The sequence below is a fragment of the Tursiops truncatus genome, chromosome 1, assembly GCF_011762595.2.
Source record: "Tursiops truncatus isolate mTurTru1 chromosome 1, mTurTru1.mat.Y, whole genome shotgun sequence".
In the NCBI taxonomy this organism is placed as follows: domain Eukaryota; kingdom Metazoa; phylum Chordata; class Mammalia; order Artiodactyla; family Delphinidae; genus Tursiops; species Tursiops truncatus.
Window position 1 is genome coordinate 73433144 of NC_047034.1, and position 10654 is coordinate 73443797.

General features: G+C 41.7%; 1 non-coding gene across 1 annotated transcript; it reads right to left on the reverse strand.

Annotated features, from left to right (window-relative positions):
• Nucleotides 1-2806: 2806 nt before the first annotated feature.
• Nucleotides 2807-2879, reverse strand: TRNAD-AUC (transfer RNA aspartic acid (anticodon AUC)). Its single transcript has one exon. It is a non-coding gene; the product is annotated as a tRNA-Asp (tRNA).
• Nucleotides 2880-10654: the final 7775 nt, after the last annotated feature.

Genomic DNA, 10654 nt, shown 5'->3' on the forward strand with positions numbered 1-10654 from the left:
CTCATGCCTTGGTGATCTTTGCCATGGGCCCCGGTGCAAGGGGGTGGCAAGGGGAAATCTCACCGAGAGGGCAGAGCAAAAAAGAAGTAGAACTCTGGGATCCCAGCTGGTGCTGTCAGCCCTGGGTCAGCAGCTACTTCCCTCCTCCATGAAGGGCCAAAGGCCACACGTGTCATCACCTCTGGGCCCTCATAGACCAAGCTCAACTCACATTCAACTTCTGGGCACACAGTGTATCCCATTTTGTCCTCACTGAAATTCCATGAGAGAGGCGCTGCAACCCTCAGTCTTGAGTCATGAATAGCACAGAGATACTGAATTCTCATGTACAGATTGTTCTAATACACAGAGAAGTTTATGGGATGAGAAAGTGGGTTGCAAAGAAAGAGGGGTGTGGAAGGCCAGAGTTGGGACTTGTGCCTGGTGTAGGGGACAATGACAGCTTCTATGTTTCTCCCCTGCCATGGAAAGACAGCACATGCCCCCAAGAGAAACGGGGCAGGAAATCCAGCCTGTGCGCTCTGGATCAATGGTTTTCAACCCAGGGCAGCTTACCCCTAAGGTTTAAGGTTTCTCTAAAGATGCACAGGCATAGACAGTTTTATTGGAATCCATTACAGATCCTCAACCTTCTAAAAGTGACCTGCCTCAGAATGGGCTTGCAGTCAAGGTAGCACACTAGTCTTCTTTACCATCTCTCCTTCACAGCAACCCTTCTCTAGTTAAAAATGTAAAGAACAGGGACTTCCCTGGTGGCACAGTGGTTAAGAATCCGCCTGCCAATGCAGGGGACCCGGGTTCGAGACCTGGTCTGGGAAGATCCCACATGCCGCGGAGCAACTAAGCCAGTGCGCCACAACTACTGAGCCTGCGCTCTGGAGCCTGTGAGCTACAAATACTGAGCCCACATGCCACAACTACTGAAGCCCGCGTGCCTAGAGCCTGTGCTCTGCAGCAAGAGAAGCCACCGCAAGGAGAAGCCCGCGGAGAGAAGACCCAATATAGCCAAAAAAAGAGTAAAGAACACCCTTTGCCTGTCCTGGGGAGTCACAATGCTACCTTGGCTGAATGGTGAAGAACTCATTCACATTATATATATATAATTGTGATAAAACACACACATCAATTTACTCTCTTCATAAATTTTAAGTGCACACTGCAGTATTGTTAGCTACATGCACATTGTTGTACAGCCGATCTCTAGAGCTTTTTCATCTTACAGGACTGAACCTCTATAGTCACTGAACAGCAACCCCCCATTCCCCACCTCTCAGGCCCTGGCAACCACCGTTCTACTTTCTGTTTCTATGAGTTTGATTACTTTAGTTACCTCATATTAAGTGGAATCATGCAGTACTTGCCCTTTTGTGACTGGCTAATTTCACTTAACATAATATCCTCAAGGTTCATCCATGTTGTAGCATATGACAGAATTTCCTTTTTTTGGAAGGCTGAATAATATTCCGTTGTATGTATATACAACATTTTCTTTATCCTTTCATCTGTCAATGGGCATTTAGGTTGCTTCTAGATCTTGGCTAATGTGAATAAAGCTGTAATGAACGTGGGAGTGATACTATCTCTTCAAGATCCTATTTTTAATTTTTTTTCTTTTCTCTTTTTAAAGAATTTTTTGGCCGCACAGCATGGCATGTGGGATCTTAATTCCCCGGCCAGGGATCGAACTCATTCATGTCCCCTGCAGTGGAAGCACGGAGTCTTAACCACTGGACAGCCAGGGAAGTCCCCTCAATTATTTTCGATGTATACCCAGAAGCGGGATTGCTGGGTTATATGGCAGTTCTATTTAAAAAATTTTGAGGAACCTCCATACTATTCCATAGTGTATGCACCATTTTACATTCCCACCAACAGTGCACAAGGGTTCCAATTTCTCCACATTCTCACCAATACTTGTTATTTTCTGTTTTAATTTTTTTTGATAGTGACCATCCTAATGAAAATGAGGTGAAATCTTGTGTCTTTTTCTTTTTAATTTGCATTTCACTGATAATTAGTGATGTTGAGCATCTTTTCATATGCTTCTTGACCATTTGTGTAATCTACTTTGGAGAAATGTCTATTGAAATCCTTTGCTCATTTTTAAGTGGGTTATTTTTTGTTTTATTTTGTTGAGTTGTAGTTCTTCATATATCCTGGATATTAATTAACCTGTTATCTGACATATGGCTTGCAAATATTTTCCCCCATTCTGTAAGTTATCTTTTTACTTTGTTGATTATTTCCTTTGTTCCCCAGAAGTTTTTAAGTTTAATGTAGTCCTATTTGTCTATTTTTGCTTTTGTTATCTTTTTTTGGTGTCATATTCAAAGAATCTTTGCTTGTTACAATGTCATGAGGATTTTCCTTGATGTTTTCTTCTAGGAGTTTTATAGTTTCAGGTCTTAATTTTAGGTTTCCATTTTGAGTTAATTTTTGTATATGGTATAAGGTAAGGGTCCAAATTCATTCTTTTGTATATGCATATACAGTTTTCCTAACACCATTTGTTGAAGAGACTATCCTTTCCCCATTGTGTGTTCTTGATATCCTTGTTGAAAATCATTCAATCAAATATGTGAGGGTGTATTTTTGGGCTCTCCATTCTGGTCCATTGGTCTGTATGTCTATCTTTTTAATTAATTAATTGATTTTGGTTGCACTGGGTCTTAGTTGTGGCACGCAGGATTTTCATTGCGGCATGCGGGATATTTAGTTGTGGCATGTGGGATCTTTTAGTTGTGGCATGCGGGCCTCTTAGTTGCAGCATGCAAACTCTTAGTTGTGGCATGCATGTGGGATCTAGTTCCCTGACCAGGGATCGAACCTGGGCCCCCTGCGTTGATAGCGCAGTGTCTTACCCACTGGACCACCAGTGAAGTCCCTGTATGTCTGTCTGTCTTTTTGCCAGTTCCATACTGCTTTGATTACTGTAGCTTTATAATATGTTTTGAAATCAGGAAGTGTGACACTTCCAGCTTTACTCTTCTCTCTCAAGATTGTTTTGGCTATTTGGGGTCCTTTGAGATTCCATATAACTTTTAGGATAGTTTTGTCTATTTCTAAAAAAAATGCCACTGGGATTTTGATAGGGATTGTATTTAATCTGTAGGTCACTTTGGATAGTATGGCTATTTAATGATATTAAGTCTTCCAATACATGAACATGGGATGTCTTTCCCTCTATTTGTGCCTTCTTCAATTTCTTTCAGCAATGGTTTGTCATTTTCAGTGTACAAGTCTTTTGCCAAGGACTTGATGTGAAGCCTAAGGTGTGGGGATGGCATGAGAGATCCCGGAGGCAACTCAGAATAGAGCTCCCTTCACTGCCCCTGGTTTGTGTCTGGAAATAAACACTTCACTGGTCAGGACTTCAGAGCAGCTGGCAGGAAATGAGCTGGTGTGTGACCCCAGTTACAGGCCTGTTTCTAGAGGGGTCTAAGTGTAAGCCTAGAGCACTGGGGAGGATGCTGAGCTTCAGTGGAGGTCAGAGAAACTTAACAAAAATCAAGGATTGGGCTCCAGGGCCTGGAGCCAGAGAGGCCCTAAAGGAGCAAAAGCAGCTACTTTGAGGTCAGGCAGCTCATCTGGAGGCCTCTCTGGGGAGTGTTGGGGCCAGAGAAGGGTGGGCCTTCCTCCTTCACCCAGGAGTCCAGGGACCAGATGGCCTGAGCAGGGCCCGAGCAGAGCAGGGGATAGGGGGCCAGAACAGGCTCCTGTGGGGGTCCCACAGTGGAGCTGAGAAGGGTCTCTCTGTCTTGTGTCTCACACTGGCCTGGCCTAGTGTCTAAACTATTGGGACTGAGGTGTAGCCAGGCTTGTCATTCTATGGGATGAGAACCTGGCTTACCTTGCCACATTAGGGTAAGGAAACTAAAGCCACCTGGGTCAGCTTTTGTACTTCCTGTATATTTGGCTTTTCTTTCCATTTCAATTCCTAGTAAAGTTCCCTTTTGGAAAATAAAACAATTCTTTCTGTTTGTTCAATGTTAAAAGTTTTAAAAAACACGTTCTCATCCAAGGCTCATTTGGTCCTCCTTAACCCTGTGAGATAAGAATCATGATCCACATTTTACAGGTGAAGACATGGAGGCTCAGAGAGGGGACGTGACTTAGTCAAAGACACACTGCTGGTGACCAGCAGACCTGCCACTCAGACCCCCTCTTACTAACTCTGTGAACTGCCCAAAGGGCAGAGGCTGTTGTCTGTGTCTTGGTCCCGAGAACTATGAAGGGTTAAGCCCTTTACAGGCCCTGTATGGTGGTTGTGGTTGCTTCTGCTGAGGACCCATTCATTCATTTATTCATTCACTCATTCAGAAGGTAGTACTTTGCATGTGCCAGGCACAGTAGATACTGCAATAAAAAGAGGAGGAAAAATATGTTTCCTGATTTTATGGGGCTTTCAGTTTAGAGAAGACAATAAATAAGCACGTGAAAACACCAACAAGTGGATAATTACAAATTGAGGTCAACTGCTAAGGGATCACATTTACAGTAACTTTTTTTTCTTTTTGGCCACACCACATGGCTTGAGGACTCTTAGTTCCTTGACCACAGATTGAACCCAGGCCACGGCACTGAAAGTGCTGAGTCCTAACCACTGGACCACCAGGGAATTCCCTATGGTAATTTTAAACAAAGAAACTTGAATTTTAGTCTGGGAGTGGGGAATGTCATTATGGAAGTGACTCTTGAGTTGAAATCTGAAAGATGAGCAAAAGTTATCCAGGCAAAGGGAGGAGGGAGGGTGAGAGTGAAGTTGAGGGGAGGAAGTGCTACCTAGAAAGAAGGACCATTATATGCAAAGGCTCTGTGGCAGGAAGGGGGCATGATGAGTTACCGAGGGAAAGTTAAGTGTGGCTAAAACCCAAGAACAAGGTGGAGAGAGATACAAGGTGAGGCTGGAGGCGTGGGCAAGACCCTGAGGGACATGTTAAGGATTGGTAGCCGCTGAATGGTTTTTTCAGCAATGTGAGTGTGTGTGTGTTTGTGTGCGCTTGGGTGTGCGACATGATCAGAGTTGCACTTTGAAAAATTTCACTTAAAATTCCATTTTGCAATAATGGAAAAGATTAAGAGAGGGGGTAGAGTTGGGACAGGGAGACCAGTGGAGAGGTAATTTAACAAATAACAGCAAATAATTGCTCATCGTTACTGAGTACTTACTCTATACCAGGCATTGTTCTATTTCACAGATATTAACTCCCTAATCCCCACAACCCAATGAAGTAAGTACTTTTGTTATCTCCATTTTACAGGAGAGGAAACTGAGGCACAGAGAAGTTACATAACTTGCCAGAGATCATAGAACTGGCAAGTGGTGGAACCCAGGCAGTCTGATTTGGGAGCTGCTGTTCTTAACTACGATTATCTCCTGAACTCGGGTGGAGAGAGCGCAGGTTCATTCATCCAGTCAACACGTGCTTATTTAGTGCTCACTACATGCCAGGCACTATTCTATCTCTATGGAGCTTGGAGTCTAGTCAGGTGGAGATACGTGAGCAGCAAACAAACAAAGAAATCATATGATGTGTAAAGAAAAATAAAGCAGAGATGAAGAACAGTGAGTTCTGGGGAGTGGTGTGGTGGGGAAATGTGAGAAGTGGATGCGTTCGTGAGAGATTTAGGGGGTAAAATAGTCAGGCCTTGATGGGCTGGACATGATGGATCAGGGAGCGGCAGGTGTGCATGTGACTCCCATATTTCTGGCTTGTGAAACCAAATACATGGTGGTGCCATTTATTGCCACAGGGAAAACTGGAGGAGGCCCAGATTTGGGGCAGTAGGTGTGTGGATATTGCAATTTTAGTTTTAGACATCTTCTTGTGATAGTCACATGGTAATGTCAAAGAAGTAGTTGGATATACACATCCAGAGTTCAGAGAGGAGGGCTGGATTGGCAGTTTGGGAGGCAGAAACATAGATGGAAACCTAAGCATTGGGCATGGATGAGCATGCCAAGGGATAGAGCATGGAGTGAGAAGAGAAGAGGTTGTGTCTGAAAAGCATCTGCAATTCTGACACCAATTCCAATTCAATGTGTGAGATTTTTCCCCACGCCACCAAGCAATTCTCTGACACCAGCTGGGTCTCTTATAATTCAGCTCAATTCTGAAATTATCTACCTGGAGACAGCATCAGACCTACAGGTTAAGGGCTCAGTCCTACAAAATGTCCCCCCGAATCCCCCCCCCCCATTTCAGATACCAATTGAACTTCTGCCTATAAATCAGAGGTTCCCACTATCTCCTCTTTGGGTGCTAGAGAAGAGCTCTCTTCCCCAGATAGTCACATGGCCTCTCCCTCATCTGCTTCGGGTCTTTGATCAAATGTCTCTCTCTCAGTGGAAACTTCCTTGACCACTTTATTTAAAATTGAACCTCTTGAGACTTCCCTGGTGGTCCAGTGGTTAAGACCACACGCTCCCAATGCAGGGGACCTGGGTTCGATCCCTGGTCAGGGAACTAGATGCCGCATGCTGCAACTAAGAGCCTGTGTGCCGCAACACAGATCCCGCGTACCGCAGCTAAGACCTGGTGCAGCCAAATAAATAAATTAAAAAAATAAATATTAAAAAAAAAAATTGAACCTCTCCACAGGCTGTTATACCCTATTCCTACTTCCTGCTTTATTTTTCCTCATGGCACTTGTGACCTCTAAAATACTATGTGTTTTACTTATTGTTTTTTTTTTATTTTTAATTTTTTTAAATTTTTATTATTAAAAAAATTTTATTTTATTTTATTTATTTTTGGCTGTGCTTTGGTCTTTGTTGCTGTGCACGGGCTTTCTTTTGTTGCGGAGCATGGGCTCTAGGTGTGTGGGCTTCAGTAGTTGTGGCATGCAGGCTCAGTAGTTGTGGCTTGTGGGCTCTAGAGCACAGGCTCAGTAGTTGTGGCACACAGGCTTAGTCACTCTGCGGCAGGTGGGATCTTCCTAGACCAGGGCTCGAACCCGTGTCCCCTGCATTGGCAGGCGGATTCTTAACCACTGCACCACCAGGTAAGTCCCTACTTATTGTTTATTGCAAGCACCACGAGGGAAGATTTCATTGTCTCTCTTGTTCACCGTAGCATCCCACAGTGCCTAGCACATAGTAAGTGTAAATCCATATAACATTGTTCAAAATAGAGTCATGCCTGTCAAGGGCCACTATCAAGTCTCTTTCAGACACCCAAGGACTGGAAAACTTCTGAAGACAAAAAGTTACAGATTCTCAGAGAAAACACACCCCGTAGAAGCACATCCAATTTCGATACAACTCTGGACCAAAATAGATATGAACCCACCCCCTCTTTCCTGCACCTTGCCCTTTGAAGCCCAGTGAAAGACTCAAACCCCCAGCCTTTGGGGCTAATGCCACTCTATGCGTCTGGCCTCTTTCCTCCCTCAGAAAGTGAATAACTTTCTCTTTTTCCCTTGTTAATACTTCTGTGAATTCTTTCACAACCCGTGTTGGCTCACCTAACAGTAAGTACTCAATATTTGTTGAATAAATGAACTTCCACATGGATGTCTCACAGTATATGAAACTGACCAAGTCCAAAAACAAACTCCTGGTTTTCCCTCCAAATCCACATCCTCCACCCCACCTTCCCATATTAACGGCACTACAGCCGTACAAGTCAAATCCAGAAGTTTTCTTGGGGTCTTCCTTACCTCTCACTCACCATACCTAACTGATCAGCAAGTTCTATTGGTTCTACCTCAAAAATAAACCTCAAATCTTTTCACTTCTTTTCCTCTCTGATGCCCTTCCCATCATTTCAAAACCATCACCATCTCCCCCCACTGCAAGGGGCCAATCTTCTCTGCTTCCCACAAGTCCTGCCTTGATCCATTCCTGAAATTACTGCCAAGGTCATCTTTTCTGTTTCTTCTAAAAGAATGCCCATGACCCATATCCATTAGCAGCAGCCACAACAGCAACAAATTAAGCAGCAAAATACAGAGAAGAAAGAAAAAAATTAATCACTATCCCACCACCCAGAAATAAGCATTAACATTTGTTGAATACCATTTGGCTCTCTATCAGTATAGATAGCTAGAGAGACTGATAGATAGACTTACAGAAAAAACAGTGACAAAAATGGGACCACAATACATGTTATTTATAATAAAAAGTACTCTTTAGGTTTTACTTGTAGATAACAAAAGGGAAAATGGAAAATGAACAAATTACTAAATTTTATGAAATAAAATAAATCTCGTGGTGAAAAATAAATTATGTTTCATCATGAGAAATATTAGCTTGTAAAAGAGTCAGAGATAAAAAACAACTCCTCACCACCTACCAGAAGGATGAGGAAAACAGTATATTTACACTTATTCCCATTTCCCCTGCCCCAATCTACCAATTTCTGATAGTTATATTAGTTAATTTTAAAATGTCGACGTATACCGTATTCACATTCTGTTTTGTAAACATGATTTCCAATGCAAGTTTGGTCTTAGTTCTAGTTCTGTGAATTCAGCTCTCACAAACAGACCTTTTAGCCTGGCTTCTTCATTCCGGCATCCTTTATTTGAGTCATTATTTGGTTGGTTGGATTTCAAAGGGCTCTTGGCTTCTGTATTCCCTGAGTTCTTTCAGCTTGAGACTGTTGCTGCTTGGCAGGGCATAAAATTCTCAGGTCATACATTCTTTCTCTCTGTGCCCTGTAGACATGGCTCCTCTGTTTGCTGCCATTGTGAGTTCCATGGGAAAATCTCAGGCTAACTGGATTTTCCTACCTTGTCTGTGGCTGGCTTTCCTTCCATGGATGCTCTCTCTTCTTTTCTTTCTTTTTCTTTTCCTACTATTTTAATGTTGAAATATTTCAAGCATACAGAAGAGTATAGAAAATAGCACATTATCCAGTCATAAGCTTTGTTGAATTTAAGAAATATTTGCTTTAGATCCCTTAAAACAAACAAAATTTACAGATCTAGGTGAAGGCCTCCACATGCAATCCTATATTGCACTGGCCCTCTCCACAGCTGTAGCCACTGTTGGGAGGAGGAAATTTTCCTCTGCCCTTCTAGGTTCTTCTGGCTGGTCTAAGAATTAAATTGACATGAGACAGATTAACAGGAGAAAATCAAACAGAAGGTTAATGAGATGTATACATGGGCGAGACCTAGGAAAACTAAGTAACTCACCAAAATGGTCAAAACCCTCACCTTAAATACCATCTTCAGCTAAAGACAAAAGGAATTTGGGGGTAGTTGTTTGGAGCTTCAAAGGAGAGGAAGACAATTCAGTAAGAGAGAGAGAAGCAAATATTTTGTAAATAAATATTTGCTGGGCCATGCAGAGACAATCGGACACTAGTGGACTCTGATCTCTCCCTACCACACCTAGCCTATATTCTTTGCAGGTAGCTCTGGTGATAGCTTTATTCTGGCTTTTATCCAAATTCTTTAGGCAGCAAAGGGGACGTTAATAGAAAGACTTCCTGAGTCTTATGTTTCTTAAAATTAAATTAATCTTCAAGCCAAAGAGACACATTTTGGGGTGGCAAATTTTGCTCCTGAATTATGAGTTTATAGTTTTTTACCGCTATCCTGAATTATGCGTTTATGATTCCCTTGATTAAAAAAATAATTTTGATCACATGTGTACATATTCCTAAGCAATATGTTATTTAGTATTGCATGTTTTTGCACTTTACATAAATAGTACCATAATGCATGGATTCTTCTGCAACTTCCTCTCTTGTTTTATCCATATTGATGAAGTTCACTCATTTACATTACTGTGTCATATTTCATTGTTTAAATATGCTCTAGGGCATCCCTGGTGGCGCAGTGGTTGAGAGTCTGCCTGCCGATGCAGGGGACATGGGTTTGTGCCCCCGGTCCGGGAAGATCCCACATGCCGCAGAGCGGCTGGGCCCATGAGCCATGGCCGCTGAGCCTGCACATCCGGAGCCTGTGCTCCGCAATGGGAGAGGCCACAACAGTGAGAGGCCCGCGTATCGCAAAAAAAAAAAAAAGCTCTAATTTATTTCTCTATACTGTTGATGAACAGTAGGGTTGTTTTCACTTTTTTTCTGTTTCTTTTAAAACTATTTTATTATCTATTAATTAAAATTATTATTGTATTATAGTAAGAAAACATAATCTGTGTAATAATGATTCTTTGAAATTTATTGATACTTCTTTTGTGTCCTAGAGCTTATTCAATATTACATGATCCACATGTGCTAGAAAAAAATGTTTATGTTCTCTTTGTTGGGTGTGGGATTCTCTATATATACCAAATAGTTTGAATTTACCAATAACATTATTCAGCTATTTTATATTTCTGCTTTTTTTTTGTCTCCTTGATCAGTTTCTGAGAAGAGTGCATTACAATTTCTAACCATAATTTATTTATTTCTTCCAGAAGTTTTGTTAGCTGTTGCTTTATATATTTTGAGGCTATATTATTGGTGTTTTAATGTTCATGATGTTTGTATTTTCTTGTATTATGTTCCTCTTATCTCATAGTTTTTCATCTTGAATTCTCTTTTATCAAATATCAAAATTACTTCCCTGATATTTCTTATGCTTTGTATTTCCCTGGTGTATTTTCTCCTGTTCTTTTATTTAAAATATTTAAAATTTAAACATTTAATACATTTTTCTTTTAAATGTTTCTCTTGTATGCAACATATTGCTGAAAAAA